Source organism: Hakea prostrata, chromosome 11 (genome assembly GCF_041222555.1).
Source record: "Hakea prostrata isolate BN-2017 chromosome 11, UWA_Hpros_2, whole genome shotgun sequence".
Taxonomy (NCBI): Eukaryota; Viridiplantae; Streptophyta; class Magnoliopsida; order Proteales; family Proteaceae; genus Hakea; species Hakea prostrata.
Window position 1 is genome coordinate 5,222,351 of NC_142610.1, and position 20,017 is coordinate 5,242,367.

At 36.9% G+C, this 20,017-nt stretch overlaps 2 pseudogenes; both read right to left on the minus strand.

Moving 5' to 3' along the window:
• Positions 1-643: 643 nt before the first annotated feature.
• LOC148999722 (gibberellin 20 oxidase 1 pseudogene) lies at positions 644-2,618 on the minus strand (annotated as a pseudogene).
• A 10,395-nt stretch (positions 2,619-13,013) lies between these two features.
• On the minus strand, positions 13,014-14,266 carry LOC148999723 (gibberellin 20 oxidase 1 pseudogene; annotated as a pseudogene).
• Positions 14,267-20,017: the final 5,751 nt, after the last annotated feature.

The following is a 20,017-nucleotide window of genomic DNA, read 5'->3' on the forward strand; positions in this document are numbered from 1 at the left end:
CCCTTGTAGACATGTTTACAAAAGGTTTTACTGCTCCATTATTTCGGCAGCATCAAGCCAAACTATTGTGTCTAGCTACCACCCAATAGTTTGAGGGATGATGGTAGGCTTAGTCCAGCGCAGGACTCTGAATTTGAAAATTTTGAAATTCAAATCAGTTTAAATCTTTCCTAACCTCCCTCTTATGACTGATGCCACTATTGTAGAGAGTCCTACTCAATTTTTACTACTTCAAATTATTAATAAAAACCTCTCAACGCTTACCTAAGATGTAGGCGATTAAGACTCGTAAAAAAAAAAAATAATAATAATAATAAAAGCGATTAATTAAGACCAAAAATATCAAACGTTTCAAGTTTATTTCTATGAATATTGAGATAACATCAGAGAGAATTCTCAAGTTTATTTCTATGAAGCTTGAGATAACAGCAGATATATTCCAAAATTAATAAAGATAAAAGCCTAGGAATATTCCTTATATAATCAATCTGTGTTCACTACCTAAATATCAAACGTTTGTTTCTAAGTTTATTTCTATGAATATAGAGATAACATCAGAGAGAATTCTCAAGTTTATTTCTATGAATTAAGATTGAGATAACAGGCTAACAGCAGATATAGCCCAGGAATATTCCTTATATAATCAATCTGTCTTCACTCCCAGTTTCTTTTCGAAGTAGCACTGAAGGGTTCTGGAATCAACCCTGTGCTCCAGCTGAGTGAATTCATGCACGTCACCCCATTTGAAGTCAGGATACTTCCTTGGATTCTCCTCCTCATCCACCAGCTCGCTTGGTGCGCTTAGGATCTTATCAGATCGTGGGTTGACGAAGTAAGCAAGGGATGTCCTTGGCATTTTATTGTTCACCACTGCTCTATGCACCCCACTCTTGTACCTCCCATTTGAAAGACACTGAAAATCACACAAATCAATTAAATCACTTCTTTGTTTTGGTGCACTTAGTTGACCATAGGACCTTTATCTTTTAGAGTCGGTAAAGGTATGTGTTCTCTTCACACTTTTTCACCACACACTAAGGGTGGAAGGGTGTAATCACATCTAAATATTGACAAAATGAACTAATGGTGGGACCTCAACAGTCCCAGGTGGGTCTCCGGCCTTCATAATGTGTGGTGAAAGACATCTAACTGACTGACGACTTAGGGAAAGAAACTAGGCAAGAGATATTATAATATCTTACCCTGAAAGTATCTCCAAGGTTGATAACAAGTGATCCAGGATAAGGGCTTACATTGAACCATTCATCATCCACCAATACCTGGAGACCAGCAACATCATCTTGATGAAGGATTGTTAATGAGATCGGATCTGTATGTGCTGGAGTTCCTACTGCTTGCTGAGGAACTAAGCACTTGGGGTAGTAGTTAATCCTCATCAAAGAATCGTAGTCTTCATATAATTCCTTGAAGTAGCTCCCTAACCCAAGGCTTTCTCCCAGCAGTTCCATGATTTCAAGACCAAGCTTGCCCATCAACTCAACGTATTCCTGGAGTACTTTCCTGCACATAAACATATTATTAGCACGATAAACAAAAGTACGCAATTCATCTTCTATGCCGTTTTCCTACAGCTGTGAATGACTCTTATGTTTGGGCCAACCGGCCAGGTTCTAAAAATCCGACCATTTCAATCGCAAGAGCAAAAATCACCATCCCATGCTTAATTAAAGGCAAAAATCTCACTGATTATCAGTTTTATTTCGTATTTTTTACAAAAATGGCCATCGCATGCACGGGAAGGCCATGTGGGTCCTGTCATGGGCTCACCAATTGGCAGCTCAATGCTGTGCATTAAATGTGTAGGACTGAAGCAAAGTGATGACAGCTACTCGGGTGGAAAAGATTGGATCTTATTGGTTCGTGTAAGTAGTAATAGATGTAGATTGAGCAGGTTGAACACTTGCCAGATGCATATTTAATATCTCCATCTGCCATTTCTCCATATATATAGAAGCGCATATATATATCTATATAAATAAATAAAAAAAAAAAAAAAAAAAAAAAAAAAAAAAAAAAAAAAAAAACAACATCACAAAACAAACATACTGATCAGAATAAAAAAGAAGTAGATAGCAGCAAGTAGTTGGCTTTGCTTACCCAAATTCAGTGTCTGGAAATCGACTTTCCATATATTCTTGGGCGCTCTTACTTCCTGCAAGATGGCGAAGGGAGAGTGTCTCCTTCCATGGGAGACGTGTGGTGAACCTCTTGGTAAAGCTGCTGGCATAACCAATATAGTTACCATATTCCCTTGAAGCCTTATTCTTTTCAGAAAGTGGCATTGCGAAGAAACGCTTCACTTGAGTGTGAGCGTCATCGATATGCTTGTCATCAACACCATGGTTCACGATGACGAAGAACCCATGAATCTCACAGGCCTCTCGTACTTGCTTGGTTGCTTTCTCAACTGCAACTGGGTCTCCAGAGAGGAAATCAGCCCAGTCAATTATGGGAACCGGAAGCTCTCGTGCCTCACCACAGAACCTCTCATCTTCTGGCCATATGAACTCCTTGGGTAAGCTGGTCTCGTGCTGAAACACAGCAGGATCAAAAACAATACGCTCTACAGGAGCCCTAGAAGCTGAATCAACTGCCATGTTGTCTTTCTCTCAGCTGCTATTCTGTATTTCCTCTGGTATGCAATCAGGTATATATAGAGAAAGGGAGGTACTTTCTACCCACAATTGTATAGAAATATGCACAGATATAGAAGTTATAGAAATACATTGATAGAGCTTGAGAGGAGAGAGATTCATTTTGACATCATTCACTGAATCCAGAAATAAAAATTAGGCGATAATCCACTCGAGTTTCAGAAATATATTAGACACGTATAGAAATACATTGATATAGATTGAAAGAAGAGAGAGATTTTTTTTTTTTTTTTTTAATATATCATTCACTGAATCCAGAAACAAAAATAAGAAGGTAATCCACTCGAATTTTACGCACGCCACCACGATTACATCCTCAAGGGAGATTATATATATATATAATTAATACCCCGAACGGGTGCTAACCAAGACCTCCCCTAAGGAAGTTAGGCCTTTAACCGCTTTAGTAACCCATCATTTTGTGTTCCTCTTCTTTCTTCTTCTTTCTTTTTTCTTGTGCTTCAAATTTATGGGTGGTTTTTGTTTTGCATTGTAATAATAGTAGCTAATTATGGAGAAAAATTTTAGAATTTTCTAATATCTTTTTGAAGCAAGGCGATTGAGTATGGTGATTAATCAAGTTTGTGAGACCGATCGATGTGTTAATGCGTAGCCAAGACTGGTTTTGGTCCCTCGAGAGTTCCGATTTGAACTCTCTTGCCTTCTTACAAATCTTAATGGATTCATTTGTGAGGAAGTGCGTGAAAGCGCTTCTTTCAGTTGCAATTTCACTATGGAACTATGGATATTATATCTTTTAGAGTTTTTATAAGTTGCATGCTATAATAGGGGTGAAACTTTGGTTTCCTCACTATAGTGGCCTAAACTCATTGGAGAAGATGAGTTTCTGTCCTTGTCACTGGAGATGGTGACTTGTAGTGGTTGGAGAGAGTGAAGTTAGTGTATTTTATCTTCCATGGGGGTAGTTACATAATTTACCCTCCAAAAGGGTATTTCAGTAATTTAATTTTTGAATTTAAAATAAGGGATATGGGGATTGTTATGTCATTTTACTCCACTAAGAACAATATTGGTCATCTGACATGTGACTTAACATAATCTTTGCTGAAAGTCTAACAGTTTGCTGTAATTTAGCAAGTGAGTGCTATGTATTTAGGCCACTATAATGAGGTACCCAAAATTTTCACCCCATTATAGTGTGAACTTATAAAAAATTCTATCTTTTAATATACTTTCTTTTGTTTCAGAATTTTCCAATATGATTGATGTCAAATATGAAAGAGGCTTTAATTTTAGGCTTTGTAAAGTTGGAGAATAAGGATAAAAAATTTGGGAGTGTTCTCTATATCGAGTATTGTACCCCTTATATCTAAAGGGATTCGAACTCTAGCCTCTTACGTGGAAATGTTGGTCTTTTGCCAACTGAATTACTTCTCGAGTTTCTTGTGGTGGTTTTTTATAAAACAACTTTGCCATCTTTTGTCATTCCCAATATCAAAAAAAGCAATTTTCATTGGAAACGAGAAAAAATATTTACACTATACTTAAATTTCCTTCAAACATGATTCAATTCCTTCCCTCTTTTACAAAATAAAAAAATATGAAAAACTTTTAGCAAAGGATAATTGATGTCCTCCCAAACTATAACTTAATTACTACTTTATCATCTATAATTTTTTAAATTACTAATCCTTAGACTTTAATTGCTACCATTAAGCTCTATTAGTTAATGGCGTGGCATCGTTGCATTTTTCATAAGCCCCAAAATAACCTTAAAGTATATTGCTATTTATTTGTCTCATCAGGATTTTGACTTGTTGAAATCTAAAATGAGAAGAATATAAGAGAAAAATGGGTATTTCATATGGTTTTTCTAATGAGTGTAAATTCATCTTTTTAACATTTTAATTCTTATAATGAAGGACAAAGTGGACATTACACATCCAACCTTAATAGCCTCTTAATGCTGTTAGAAGTGAGGGGCACTAGTAATTTCATAAAGAACAATGTTCTATTAATAATTAAGCTATAATACTAAAGGGTTAGCCATAGTGATATTTTTTTGTTTTTTGTGTTTCAAATATGTTTTTGGTAAATATCTGTACTTCAAAAACTGAAGTATGGTTTAGTATATTAGACTTAAGAAAAGAATTAGGGTTTATTTATGTATGTATAAATGGCATCATTTATCATAAAAATCGTTTTTAAGAGTGAAAATTACCAAATGCCAATTTGCTCCATAACAATTCTTAAAAGTCTAAGCACAAGCTTTATCATACAACCAAAATTGTATTAATGTTAATCCAAAATTTGGGTTTATTTATACATGTATTAATGCTCTAATTTGAAGTTTTTAAAGGCATGTTTAGTTACATGAATTCAGAGATTTCAAATCTCTCTATGGATTAATGAATGCGAGATTTATACCCATTTGGTTGTGAAAATCCATGGATTCATGAAATCTAAAGATTCATCTTTTTACACTAAAAACGTGAATCTATAGATTTATGGGTATGGGGTGAAATTCAGAGATTTCATCCCTACTATAAAAAAGCTAAATATTTTTGCATTCACAAAAATCACAAATAAATCTACAAATTTCATTCTATAGATTCAGTTAACCAAACAGTTAAGTTTATGAATTATGACTCCATAGATTTGAAATCTCTAAATATTTGAAATCTCCAGACTCATGTAATCAAACAGGCCCTTGTGTCATTTATTGAATCCAATATAGAAATTCGAATGTATTCTATTGGAGATTTTTCCCCCCTTCTAAGTAGAGAAATTCGACCACAATCTAATGGAGATTTGAATTTTTCTTCTTTCTTTCTTTTTCTTTCTTTCTTTCTTTTTTCTTTTCTTTTTTCTTTTTTTAAATACCTACTAGAGATGGGATTTGGTTCCTCTCCTTTGAGGAAATCTCCCAATTATTGCTTAATGAGTAGTAGGATTCAGCCATGTATAAATAACTCATTAGATTTATCCTAATCTTTGGATGAAAATATTCCATATAATTGAATTATGTAACTCATTGGGCCTCACTAGGAGAGCCCCTTTAAGGAGAGGATCCAAACCACCCTGGATATAATCTCTCTCTTCCTCGCAGTAGAAAGAAGAATCTCGATCTAAGGATCAATGGGCATCACCGCTGGTAGGTTGGGTTAAATTTAATTCAAACATTTCTTATGCAGATGATGGTGCTCAATGTGGTCCGGGATTGGTGGCTCACGACCATTTGGGGATGATTTTATTGGCTGTGTTGAACCCTACACATTTTGAATATGTATTGGTTAGTGAATCTCTTGCTTTGCGATCAACAATGCTATATGCAATCCAGGAGGATATGTGCCGTGTTGTCTTCGAAACTGATAACATGGAACTTGATAATTGTTATTTGAAGAAGACTTCCCCTCCCCAGGCCTGTGTAGTGGCCATCGTGGAGAATATTTTTCATTTAGCTTCAGCTTTTGATGATTGTATTTTTTTCTTTTGTTATTTGGAATCACAGTTTTGTAGTGGATACCCTAGCCAGGAAGGCCCAGTTGGTGGAGGAACCTACTGTTTAGCCGCTCTCTACTCCTTTGACTCAGTGACCTTATCTCTACAGTCTCGGTTGCTCTTCAATAAATATATTTTTCTACCCAAAGAAAAAAAAAAACAAACAGTATATATATATCCATCAATCTACATATAATTTTGGTAAATAGTGACCTACGATTAAGTTCTACGGTTTCTTCATGGTCATATTTCTAAGGAAGTCACATTTCTCTCTATTACGTATGAATTTAGTCATGTCCAAACTCCAGATGTCTTTCCAAAAATGTTTGATCTACCATAATCTTCATTCATCTCCTGATCTCCATGAATATTATAAATCTTCATCTATTTGACATGCATGCGTGGGCAAGTGTCTCTAGTACGTATGAATTTAGTCATGTATTGTCCGGCCATATATCTTCCAACAATGTTTGGTTTACCATTCTAATCTTGATTCATTGCCATGAATATTAGATCTTCATCTATTTGACACGGATGCATGGGCAAGCGGTGAAAGATTTACATCTTTGTTGCTATCCTTTATTTGGTAGTAACTGAAACTATTTATACAAAGTTTGGCAATAAAAAGAAAAAAAAAACATTATTTATATATGGCATTGTAATATTATGGAATTTTTTTTGAGCTGTCACAATATACCATTCCTATTTCTAAGGGATATATTGTGACTAGGGGTGCAAGTTTTGGCCTGGTGGCCCTAACCCCCCTAAGTCCGCCTTGAGTCCAAATAGGGCTTGGGCTAAAGATTTTGACTCTAAGGGTGGGTTAGGGCCAAAATATTTTGGCCCTGAACTAGGGCAAAGGGCGGGCCTGGGATTACTCTCTGGCCCGCTCGGCCCGTCCCTGATTTTGGCCCTGATCTTGACCTTGATTCCAGACCTAATTCTAGCCCTGATCTTGACCATTATCTTGGTCTTGATCTTGGCCCTGATCTAGGCCCATGATTTTGATCATAATCTTGGCTTTGATTTGAGTCTGGACCCTCCACCCAAATGGAGAGGAATTAATTATAATCTACCTGGGTGGATACTTGACACGTGTTAAATTTTAAAAACATGATCATGTTTTGTAGAAAATTAATAAAAATAAATTATAACCTCATTACCAATGTAGTAAGCATCCATATGATTTTGGCCTTGATCTTGACCCTAATTTTGGTTCCAGATGTTAATTTGACCTTGATCATGTATTAGATTTTTACCCTAATTTTCATATTAACATTGATATAACTATAAGTCTTGATTTTGACCGTCAGTCATTTTGATCATATTAGACTAGGAGTTTACTTTTTATATTATTTTTAAGGTAATTTTTATTTTTCGAACTAAGTCATTTTTAGTTCTCAAAAAACATTAAATTTTTTTTGGACTAATGCGAGATAATATATTATAATTAATTAAAAATAGTATATATGAGTTGGATCATTATTTATTGGAAACTATTGTAGATGGTGGAAATAAATTTTGACATCTTGAATTGGTGAAAGATTAATAGTTCAAGCAGTAAAAGACCCACCCTTAGCTTAGAAAAGCTAGCACAGGATAGACGATACCAACAGGTCATAACACCACGGGAGAAGTTTTGGGTGACACAAGATGGTACGGCAAGCACCATTATCTTGCAATATTGAAGAAAACCTAGATGACATTGAGAAGATTATACCAAGTAATGAATTTTTAATTTATTGAATTACTTTACTTATACATATAATGCATTATAAATTGAATTATTTATTAATTAACATTTTTACATTGCTAATTTCTTAAGATTTCAATGAAGACAACATAGTTACAAGTTTGAATTGAAGCCGAGCAGCATTGAAGGTAGGATATGGAAGATGCAACAAACTTCTTTATTTTAATAGTACACCAATACTTTGGTGATTTATAATTGTTGACGAAAACCAACGAGGAATCCACACCAAAGCAATGGGAGACGAGAGTCAATAGAATAGGAGTATGAATTATTATTGTTTAAAGAACACAAACAGGATATACATGTAGGAGGAAAATATAAATATTATTATTATAAAACAGATATGCCCAGGTTAGGACTTGGCGGGCGGCGGGTCGGCCGCGCCGGGGGCCGGACGCCATGGGGCCAGGACTAGTGGAGATAAATTTTGACATCTTGAACTAGTGGAAGATTAATAATTCAAGATTTCTCATTCTTAGTAAAATAGTTTGAGACATTTTGGACAATGGGCTTGAGTGACCAACCCACTAGCCCTAATTGGCTTTAGCATTAACCTAATAGATCTACAAGCGAATTGATTTGTATCACGAATTTCATAGGCCATGTAACAAAAAAGAAGACCATCCGAGGTGGAAAATAGACTCTTTAATTTATTACTGATGTTTGATGTACATGCATTCTGTAATTTTCTTTTTAATATTTTAAATCAAATCACTCTTTTTTCTTTTTCTTTTTTTTTTTTTGGGGGGGGGGGTTGGGGGGAATGGAAGAATGTGTATGCATGGCTTACTGACTAGCTAGAAAACCAATTTACATCTTTGTCAAACACATGAATCATCTTCTAACCATTTACTCTTCTTGATTTCTTCTTTCTTTTTCCCCCCTCAATAACCAATCCTCTTTACTGTTATTAGCATAGTAGATCAATGAAAATGAAACATAGTAGAAGTTATACACTTGCAGAAATTAAGGGTTTAACATGGTTTAACCGAATGTTACATCTATATACCAATGACATAACATGCTACTTTTTTCAATATGGGAAAAGATGAAGAGATACAATACAGCCCTGACTATATCCCACCCTCTCAAAAGGAGAAAACATCCATTTATAAAGTATATTTAAATTCAACCTAGAAGGTTGGTGATCAATATATTGAAACTAGTGTGTAAAATACCCTATGATCCTAACCCAGAAATCCATATTATAGGTCTAAAAACCCGGAGTGTAGATAGAAGACAACTATGAGTCATCTAGATAGAGACCATTGGATTGAAACCTGAACCAATGGAAGTTGATGGTGATGATGATGAAGTTGGAGAATTGTTGAAGTTGGGAAGAAAATATCACTCGAACACTAACGGATACGGAGAGTGAATCAAGAGTTTATTGACGTCACTTTTGGAAGGTCCCAGAGATTAGGTAAGAACCCCCCCCCCCCCCAATCTGGGTTAGTGTTAAAGAAGAGCCAAGGGAAGAACCCCCCTCGAAGTTGCTCTTGGATTAATTCTAGGGGTATGGGTCTCCCCGAGCAACCCATACTAGTGCCCACAAGTAAAAAAATGGTTGTTTTGGTATTTTGGTGTTTTAGACTCTTGTTTAATGATTTTGTCAACCTAAAATGTGTTATCTCACTCTAAGCCGTCAAAGAACGTTAGAGAGTTCATTGTGAAGAGGGAGAAAATTGCGGAGATCGTTCGGATAGCTTTCCGCTCACCAACTGAGGTTTTTGAGGCTAGTTCAATCCTCCGTTTGTTTTGTTCATCTCCTTTTGATTCTTCAACATAACTATAACCTTGTGGAGATATCCTTAATTAATAGAGATCTAAACCCAATCTTTGTTATTACTTAAGAGTGATTTCACAATTACTCTATTCTATCTTTTCTTTTCGAATAAATTTCAAGGAAGACCTATTTTGTGATTCGTTAGGTTTTCAATTCAAGTTGAGTTTTGAATGCTTGTTGTTGATAGATCTTGTTCTTAGGTGTTTTTAGAGCTTCCTTTTCGTTTTGAAAGTTATTTGGAACCAAATCCTGAAGTCGGTTTGAGTGTCGGAGCGGAATCTGTTCGTACTCGGACATTGTGTCTCTCCAAGTGACCCATAAGGACCCATAAGGGGTATTGTTCAAGCGACCCAAACCCCTCTAGGTCGGTTGACCAGGGTCTCCCCACGAGACCCACACTATTACTATTCAAGAGACCCATATCCAACAGTGTTGGTTTTCGTTTCGATTTTCGACATAGGACTTCTAGGGTTGTTTCAAAATTTTAACTAGCGTTTAAATATAATTATGCTAATAACAGTAAAGAGGTTCAATTTACTCGCAAGGTGAGCACATTTATATATGTATGCTTATCTTTAATTCTTGACTTTATATTAGACTTGCATATTAAACTGTATGCTACTATTTAGAGACTTTTATATTCATGGAATGTTTTGAAATTGTAGAATCATGATTGTTTACTAAGTTTTATTGTTGAGTCAAAATAAAAGTGGATTTGATCTAAGGTTGTGGATTAACCATTACCCTAGGAACTCTAGAAGGAACATATAGATCAATATTTGACATCTCTAGGTTGTCTAGATGAAACATGGTTAGGCACTCCATCATGTCATTACCCTATCAGCGGGAGTATTGATGCCAAGTGATCTATGGCAGCAGTGTGGGATGATGGGTGCTTGAGACCTATAACCAACCTGTGAATGGACACAACCACATTGTGGGGGTCATTCATTGGTAGGGTTGCATATAGTAGGCTTGGGCCCATGGGCGCTCAAGATCGGTGAGATTGTGAGAGGACATGAGAGCTTCCTGTCCATTATATGTAGATGACCAATAGGGTTAAGAGAAGGTGTAGTCCAAGTTAGTTGGGGCGAGAAATATGAGGAGAGGTATTTGAACCTAGAATGATATTGATTAAGTAGATGACTTGCATTGGGTTAAGATTCTCCTTGATATGTACCAATATTCATGCAATGGTCGTGGTGAGAGAGTGTGGCCCTAAACCCCAGCTATAGTTGATGAGAGACTATTATCCTATAACTTGATCGTGATGCTCGCAATCGGTGAGACTTAGTGAGAGATCTGTGTGAGACTACCTAGAGGAGGTTGGTGTTATATCCTAATGTATGTCTATTTAGATAGAAACATGCATTGGTTAGGGTATAGAAACATTATTTCATCGCATTTGCACAATCATGACACTTTATATTATATCAGCATGTAACAATTATTATCCCACGTTTTGAATGATGGATATGCATGTGTTTGAATTACTCACTGAGTACTTTGGAGCTCACTCGTGGTTTTGTTGTTTTATATGTCTACACAGGTGAAGAAGAGACCCCAATTTCGGGTTCAGAGTTATTTTCTTTTAATTGTATTGCTGAAGAATCAATGGGAGCTTATTGTGAACCGTGGTACAATCCGAGTGCCAGTATAAAGTACACTTACGGTCCCGATCAATAGTGATAGGAGATGCTTAACTTGCCGTTGGGATTATGAGTTAGATATCGTTCCGAAAATGCAAGTGTATAAACGTTTGGAGAAAGAAATCAAAGAGATGGAAGAATTAGACCTTGTTTTGATTTATTTTTCTCCAGTTTATCTTTCTTTTGAGGATTAGCATTTTATAGATTTGACTTCACTCCCGCTTAATGACTTCTAAGATCCTCTGATTACTTTATTACATTTTACTTTTTAATATTGGACACTTGATTTATTCTTACTCATGATTGTGTTATTATGTGAAATGGTGTGTGATGTGACATGAAACTGGATCTTGTGACTGTGGATCACTCCCTTAGGTATTCCGGTGGATGGATACCGATTGCGTGGATGTGACATAGTGAATCGCATTTGTCCTTGCAAATAATTAGTAATTTCAAATTAGAAGTGTAGAAGTGAAGCAAGTATACAAGACACAAGAATTTATAGTGGTTTGATTCGACTGAATCTACATCCACCCCCTTCTAGCTCCTCTAGAAGGAATTCACTAGTATATCTACTTTCAATGTAGTGGGGTGGGAACACAACATCTCTTACACAATCCTTGATTTCCGGCAAGGGTATCCTATAAAATCCTTGTTTTTGGGCAAGAATACTCAAGAGAGTCCTTGCTTCCTAGCAAGAGTACCTTCTTACAATTTTTTTCGTTTGGCTGAATCATTTACATTGAATGTATATAAAACAAAAGTTCAAAGACCTACAAATCCTTTGGGGTTGGCACTTCCCTTGAGATAAATGAATGCATGTGAATGAGAAGCCTCTGCGAAACCAAACTCAACCATGAGATCTGCAACTCAACCTTTTTTTACAAGAGGGATTGGATCACCCAAGCGGTTTGGGTATTGGGAAGGCTAAATAGCTACATTCAATGCACAGTAATGATGGCCTTTTAGTACCTGGGGGTTCATGTCTTTGAGACCTCTAGCTATTTATGGCTAAAAGGTTGGTCCAATTTGGTTTCAACGGGTATAAAACAGTTAGGTTTGCAACTGCCAATTCAACTGGATGCATCAACCGTTAGGTTTGCAGCTTCAACCGGTTGAACAGCAGCTCATGCATAGCTTACTGGAATGCTGGTGGTCGATCAAGCTTAAATGGATTGACCTTTTGGCTATAAATATTTGATTAATTGGTTCCAATCGGATTTATTTAATGTTCATTTGGTCCCATTTTGATCTCATTTGGAAGGTATCAAATGTGTCCATGTATGTTCTATAAAGCTTCAAAACAAACTCACGCAAATTCCCCATGCATGTAAAGTCTGGATATATACATCCTTGGATGCTCTTCATCCACCAGCCCATACCATACCATATTTAGTAATGACATATTTTACGTGTAATCTTTACTTGTTAAAATCAAAGGAACTGGATGCAAAGTAGGTAAAGTGAAATTCAATGACAAACTCTGACATGATTTGGAATTAGTCATGTAAGGTAATAAATGCAAACCATATATGAAAATTTCCCTTCAATTATATTAATCCCCCAGCAACCAAACACAGAAGAAAGCTAGAAACCTTTTTATTTTTGGGAGAAGGTTGAGCTGGGGGGAGCACATAGATTATTTATTTCATAAGAACTAATATTCCCCTATGGGTAATATTTCATGTTCACTTGTTCACATCTTGAACCCATTTGCAAAAGGCATCAAATGATTTCATGTCTGTCCTATAATGATTCAAAACAAATTCACGGATTTCTCCCCATGTGAAATCTGGATACATCCTTGGATGCTCTTCATCCACCAGCTCGCTTGGTGGCATCAGTTTCTTGTCCAGCTTTGGGCTCATAAAGAAAGAAATAGATTTTCTTTGCTTTTCAGTGTTCACCACTGCCCTATGTAAGCATCCCTTGAACCTCCCATTTGTTAGACCCTGAAACAAAATGGAACCAATACTGACAATCAGTACTAATGATACTACAACACAATCATGAATCATCATGTATTTTTTAATTTCTTACCACAAATGTATCTCCAATGTTGATGGCAAATGATTCAGCGTTTGGTCTAACATAAAACCATTCATCATTTACACATACTTGCAGACCAAGAACCTCATCTTCATGAAGGATTGTCAAAGCATTTGGATCAGAATGAGCTCCAATTCCAAGGGTAAGATGAGGCTCTTGGCATGGCGGATAGTAATTAAGCCTCAAAATCGAATCATTCCCTTCGAAAATTTTGGGGTAGTGGAGCCGATCAATTCCAATGCTCATCCCCAACAGCTCCATGATCTCAAAACCAAGTTTGTTCATCTTATCACAATACTCCTGATAAACCTTCCTGAACATACCCAGCAAACATAATATCAAAATTAGATTAACAAAATATATATAAGGCTGAGTTATCACTGGTTACTCACCCAAATTCTTGGAAATCTTTCCCATATGCATTGGTGAAGTATTCTTCTACACTGTTAGTGTTGTCCACATAGGGAAATGCAAGTGATTCTTTCCATGGGAACTTTGAGGAGAACCTACCATTCAAGCTATTAGCATATCCAATACTCTCACCTGCCTTCAGCTGATGTCTTTGCTTTACATTGAGGGGCATGTCAAAAAACATTTGCATCAATCGATGAACATCAGAGATGATTTGGTTATCGATTCCATGGTTTACAACGAAGAAAACCCCAGTTGTTTCGCAAGCTTCCCGAACCTGTTTCATTGATTCCTTGACAGCATCTGGGTCTCCAGAAAGAAAAGCACCCAAGTTGATGATTGGAACTGGGAGCTCCCGAGCTTCAAGACAAGGTTTTTCCTCATCAGGCCATATGAAACTCTCCGGTATGTTTTTCAGGCTTCTGTACAAAGTATCAGGAGTTTGGACCGATGGAGCATTGGAATTGCTTTCAATAGCCATTGCCATTGGTTTACTGGGCTGAAAGATGTAGGAATCCTGGGTTGAAGTATTACTAGCCTTTCGACGAGTCTAGATTTATATAGAGCTAGTGATGGCCAACGGCAACTATGAATGACTTCATCAAACCCTGATTTGAATTTGAGTATAAATCAGATTTTTTCCCCCCTCTCTCTATTTTTTGGAAGAAAAGTAGCTTTGTTCATGCAAAAAGAGAAAAAAATGCTATTACAGCCGATCAAATCAGATTTTTACTAAAACTAGAGAAAAATAAAGAGGATAATACGCCTCTCCTGGTCAGTGTTAGTTTTGGAAATATTTAGTATTACTGAAACTTGATTTTGTTCAGAAATTAATGGTTAAAAGGAAATGCATTTAAGAAAAAATGATAAACATAAAGATGACACCAGTAATTAAGTGGTCCGGTTGGATTCTATGCTTCATACAATGCATTGAATTGATTTTTATGCATAAAAGGTAGAAGGGATTTGGTGTGCTAGGACCCTCATGTGTAACATGCGAAGAAATCTAATGGTGAAATCCTATTGACAAAGGTAAAGAAAAAATTGATTGTATAGAAGGGAGAAATTGATAATTCATGAAAGGTTTGGTGAAGTCAAAGCTCTGATATTTTTACTTAATTGGCATATTTTGTGTTTTCATTAGCGTAGTTTGATTTTAATTTGTATTACATTCACATCCTATACAATTCATTTTTTTATTTTTATTTTTCTTTTCTTTTACATTCACATCCTATACAATTCATAATTCTTCTTCACTCATTATCTTCAACGAAATGCCAAGGCCGATATTCAAAAAATTCGTTCAAGTGATAATTTGACAGATTTATTTACTAAGAAGTTGCTTACTTCAAAATTTGAAAAGTTGTACATGAAATATACATACTTAAAAATATTCAATGATGTTATCATTAGGGAGAATAAAAATACGTGTTGCACTATTGTTCCTTCACTAAAATTTTAACGGGATACATTATCTATTGATGAATATCCAAAGGAGAGTGTTATAACTAATATTGATTATGAATAACCATCACCCCCAAAGAGATCATACTAAAAGATGTATTCAAATGAAAATCTTAGCCATTTCAGCGTGAAATCCTGGAAATTCACGTTATCATATTGACTGAAAATCACAGCAATGCATCTTTCTATATCAAGACCAACTTATTGTGTGCAACAATCATATATTATATTCCATTGTAGACTCTAATATTTTTATATGAGAGAATATGTTACTTTTACTATAAATATGTAATGCACATAATTCAATAGAAGAGTCCAATTCATCTTGTCCTAATTTTCTTCCTTGTATTTAATATATTTTCTTTATTTTATAACAGATCCATATTTTTCACTATACTTTCACACTCACCCTGTCCATTGATTGGTTCTCTTTCCTTTTCTGGTGTGAATCTCTTAGGGCCTATTTGGTTACATGAATCTAGAGATTTGCAAATCTCTGGATTCATGAATCTGAGAATTAATGCCCATTTGGTTGTAAAAATCTATAAATTCATGAAATCTAGAGATTCATTTTTTTACACTAAAAACGTGAATCTGTAGATTTATGGGTAAGGGGTGAAATCCAAAGATTTCAAAAAAGCTATACATTTGCACATTCACAAAAATCACGTCGATCAAATAGTTATTTAGAATGAATCCACAGATTTCATTCCACAACTAAACATTTAATTTTATAAATTATGACTCCATAGATTTGAAATCTCTAGATATTTGAAATCTCCAAGCTCATGTAACCAAACAGGCCCTTACATATTTTATTTATTAAATTACAGTCGAACTTCTAATGAAAGCCATCCGGAATAATGGCACACCCTTAGAGTTCTTTATTTCCTTTGTGGTTAAGTTTCAAAAGAAAAGGTCATATTTTATCTAGAATATATGAATTTGGTCATGTTTTGATTTTGATTTTGATTTTTTTTGGGATCTGAGGTTCATCTTGTTGTATTATTTTTAATATAATAAAATAATAAACGTTTCATTTAAAATTGGATTTAAGCGAAAACTTTCCGAAGAAAGGGAAGCCCAGGAACCGAGAGGACCAAGAAGCCAAGAACAAAAGAGCCAAGCCCGGGGGGGGAGCAGGAGGAGAGAGAACGGACACGACAGGGCGAGGAGGCCAAAAGAGAGGCAGGACGAGAGGCGGCGAACGGGCGCGGGCCCGGGAGGGCACCCAGCGAGCAGCCCCCAAGGGGCCAAACCGGAAACAACCGAGGGCGACCGGGAGCGGGGCCCAGCACACCGGAGGGGGAATAGCGGACAACGACAGACGGACTGAAGCGCAGTATTCGTGCTCGACACCGGTTTTATTTTTCTAACACATCTTGGCCAGCCTACATGCACCTTAACAACATACTCAAGGGAACTTTTATAATTAATGTAAGCGAGGTTTTGCCCCTGGCCCCAAGGGGATGTGAACTCTAACCTCCTACGTGGAAGCGTTGGTCTTTTGCCAACTAAGCCACCCCTCTGGGTTATGTTCTGATTTTTCTCCTTAGAGTGATTGTCAACCATATTAATCTTGATTCTTTTTCTTTATAAAAGAACAGGTTGTATTAAAAGAGAGTAAACTCTTAAGGTAAATTATATCAGAAAGGACCACTTTATAGTTTATACAAGATGGGGGTAGAAATGTAAGAAAACAATCCTGAGTCAAAGCTGCATGCTTGGCTATGGAGTCAGCCACAGAATTAGCTTTCTCGAAAACATGGAGAAAGTGAACTGCAGAGAAGGAAGATGCTAGCTGTTGAATGTCTGAAAGAATATGAGACAACTTCCACGGAGGCTTTGAAGAGGAGTGCAGCATAGTTATCATCTCGAGTAGCACCTCCAAAGCTTGAAATTTTTTTCTCATCGAAGGAGAATTCATCAGCATTTAGCCTAACACAGTCTTGCGGTGGAGGAAGCCAACAAATCAGCTTGCAATCCGAAGAAGATGAATGCTCAAGTGATAGGTTATCTTTGAGGGAGTATAGCCAAGATCTTTTAATAGAGAGTGCAAGTTGCTCTACTGCAAGAAGAGGGTTTCCATCAAAGACAGTGCTGAGATTACCTCCAAAATCTGCATCCTCATTGGCAGCATGTGATGATAGTTTGTAGTGAAGGTTTGAAGCTACTCTGCAAGGTTAACAGCCGTAGGGGAAAATCCCAGATTACATTTGTGATTGAGCATTCAACGAAAATATGTTGAGGGTGAAGCTACTAGATCTCCATCGAATAAACATTTGGGTAAAATCTAGCATCCTCTAGATAGTGACAAATCCGTTGTAGGAAGCTTTTGATGTAGAGATTTCCAAGTGAAGTGCAACACTCTGGGCAGCAGTGGAAGTTTCTCTAGATGATGCTAGTTAAATGCGGAGGTCTGAACAGGTACTGGCGTAGTTGATGTTGAATGTAGTCTATATGCTGACTTAACAGAGAACTCCCTTGTCAGAGTGAACTTCCAAACTATACGATCTGGAAGGAGTATGTGGCAATGGAATGTCAACCATAACATTAGCTAGCTCCGAAGGCCACCACTGCTGAACTAAACTCCTGTCCAAGAGTGAATTGCAGTGTTGATTCAATTTGAGACTTCTGTAGGGGCCAAGGCAACATTGGATAAGAACCTCCCTCCATCCCTTTCCCTTTGTGGAATCCATAAATCAGTCCATGGATTAACAGTGTCACCTTCACTTGTGTGATTAAACATACCTTGTTTTTTATATATATATATATATATATATATATATATATATATATATATATATATATATATATATATATATATATATATATATATATATATATATATATATATATATATATATATATATATATATATATATATATATATATATATATATCAGGTCCTGTGCTTCGAGAAGGGATTCCCCACCCCAAGAAGCAGTGGGGGAATCAAAAGCTTCAAGAAAGGTTGAATTTTTAAATATTTTCTTTTCATCAATCTTCTCCAAAGTGATGAATTGGGGTTGAGCAATTCCCATGCCTTCCGAGACAGAAGTGCTAGGTTTAGTGAATGTAGATTCTTCAAATTGAGGCCTCCTTCTCTCTATGGTGTACAAATGAGTGACCAGTCCATGGGATGGATCTTTTGTTTAGCTCCTGAAGACCAGAAAAAGGATCTAGTAGACCTCTCTATGTCATGAAGCACTGAGGAAGGGAGCTTAAAGCATGACATGAAGTGAGTGGGCATAGCCATTATGGTAGATTCGATCAACACTGTCGTCCCAACTTTAGAGAGAAGCTGGGACCTCCATCCCCTGTAATCTTGATTGACTCTTTACAAAAGAGTGGTGCAATGTTTCTTTTTGAGCTCACCTCGAATGAGTGGAATGTCTAAATAAATATCCATCTCTATAGTAGGTGTTATATGGAAATGTGTTGATAATTCTCTTCTATGGAGTTCAATGTAATTGGACTATAATGAGCTCTTGTCTTGTAGAGGTTCAATTGCTCCCAAAAAGCTACAATACTATTGAATGATAGAGTTAAACTGATTGAGAGATCTCTTTGCATTTCCAAAGAAAGGCACAGAAGAGAGATTCCATGGCATGGATGGTAGCTTTGGGATTCGAGAAGATGCCATACTAATAGAAGTAGGAGGATTGAAGAACCAAAAGGATGAGCACCATTCTACAAATGAAAGACGAGAGTTTACATTTCCAAGGCTCTAGTTTTTTATAGATGTGGTCAAGCATTAGGGTGTAGTGGTGGTTGGTGAGCCTACCAGGAATAAGAGAAAGGTCAAGATAGACCACATGGAAGGAGTCAAGCCTAAAGCTAGTGAGTTGTTGGAGGGTAGTGCAGATTGAATCAGAGACACCCAAAGAAAGAGGGAAGATTTGTTGAGGTTAACCCAAAGACCGGAGAGGGACTCGAAGAGGGAGAGGGCTGAGAGAATGGAGGAGGTGAAGTGGTTAGCTTTGGATATCATCCAGTCATCAATGAAGGCAAGATAAGTGAGCTTGAGGGAGCTGCACTTAGGGGATGAGGGAGATGAGGAGCTTATCAGATTTCGATTGAAGAATACAAGAAAGGACCTCTAGAGCTAGGGAGAACAAGAAGGGAGAGAGGGGGCAACCTTGGTGAAGGCCAACACAAGAAGAGAAATAACATGCGGGAGAACCATTGGGGATGATGGAGAAGTGAGGGGTGGAGATTCAAACTTCTATCTAGTGGCTGAAAGAGGGGGGAAAGCTCATTGCTGAGAGAACTTCACTAATAAAGTCCCAATAGATAGACTGAAAGGCTTTGTAGAGGTCCACCTTTAGGAGGGCAGCTGAGGAGTGAGTTAGCACTCACAAGGGAAGGCATGACAGACTTGAGCCTATTCTCTAGAACCTTGGCAATGAATTTATAAAGGAAATTATAGAGGGAGATGGGCCAAAGTCTGAGAGGGAGGAGGCTTCAGGATTTTTAGGGATGAGACAAAGAAATGTTTGATTGATGGAGGAGAGCTAGCAGGGGATGGAGAAGAAACTACGAATAGCTAGCCCGAATTAGATCCTCTTCGATGAAGTCCCAAGCAGCAAGGAAGAAGCCTATACCAAATCCATGATGACTCAGGGCCCAATTAACTTTATGAGATTGGATAGAAGAGAATATCACCACCGGGGAGGGGATGGACTGAAGGAATCCAGGGAGGAGAGGATCTCCTTTGATTGGGTTTCCCAGTGGTTATGTTTCAAGGAAGTCATATTTCTTCTAG